The following is a 1,105-nucleotide window of genomic DNA, read 5'->3' on the forward strand; positions in this document are numbered from 1 at the left end:
GAATATTTTATGAAGGGGTTGCATGTATAATAAAGTCTTGGGATATAATTTATAGATAAGACCTAGAGTGCAACTATATTTATATAGTGGTATTAAATAGAGTTAATGGTAACTTTGGACTTGTCAAGAATTGACAGAAAAGCCCAAGGCCCATTGGAGCTAGTGTCTTATTGGTCCCTTTTGGTCCCACTCCAAGCCACAGCTTAAGCCCAATTGGTAAGGCCCAAAAGGCCAACTCAATTAGATAAATTGGTTAGATACAAAGGAAAAAAGGTTCAAATTTTTCAGAGTGTGAAAAACAACATTGAAATGGTGTGCATGTGAGTTTTTGTCACTCACTAGTTATCCCTCTGTTACCAATTGAGAGACCACACATCTTGGGCGTTAGTGGAATTGGAGTGAAGATTAAAAGTAGTCCCAAGTGCTTCAATCTTCGTTTTTGAAATTCACCGTTTCAAGGTACGATCTCTTGTTCTCAAATTCTGAAATTTACTTAGTACATGTTATCAATATCGAATGAAGTACATCCGTTTAAAATCTATTTTCTGCTGCACTCATCTCTAATTTCCATCAAATGGTATCAGAGCGGTCTTCAATTTCGTATTGTTTAACATGTTTTGTGAGTTTTAGAATTAGAGATGATAGTTTCATATTGTTAGAAGATTATGTTTCTTAATTTTCTGCATGTTGTTGAAACTATGATTTGATGAAGATTGAAATTGATGTTATGATGTTGTTTAAATTTGATTTTAAGTATGTTAAATTGAATCTTAAGGCATTAGCATCAATGAATTTCAGTTTTGGCATCAATCTCTCACTGTAATGTTCATATGTTGAATGTTTGTTCATGAAAAACGAAGAAAACTGCCTTAGGAAAAATTCTGGGAATTTGAAATTCGCGATTTTCGATCGATCGAAAATCACTTTCGATCGATCGAATCAGACAGTGATCAGATTTTTCAGATAGATTGATTTTCGATTGCTGGTTGATCAATCGAATCTGTTTTTTGATCGATTGAAAGTCAATCGAGTATCAATCGAAAGAGTCAAAGGATCAAGTTCGAATTTCTTAATTTTTTGATCAATCGAAGAGCACATTCGATCG

Source organism: Quercus suber, unplaced genomic scaffold (assembly GCF_002906115.3).
Source record: "Quercus suber isolate HL8 unplaced genomic scaffold, Cork oak 2.0 scaffold_117, whole genome shotgun sequence".
NCBI classification, from domain to species: Eukaryota; Viridiplantae; Streptophyta; class Magnoliopsida; order Fagales; family Fagaceae; genus Quercus; species Quercus suber.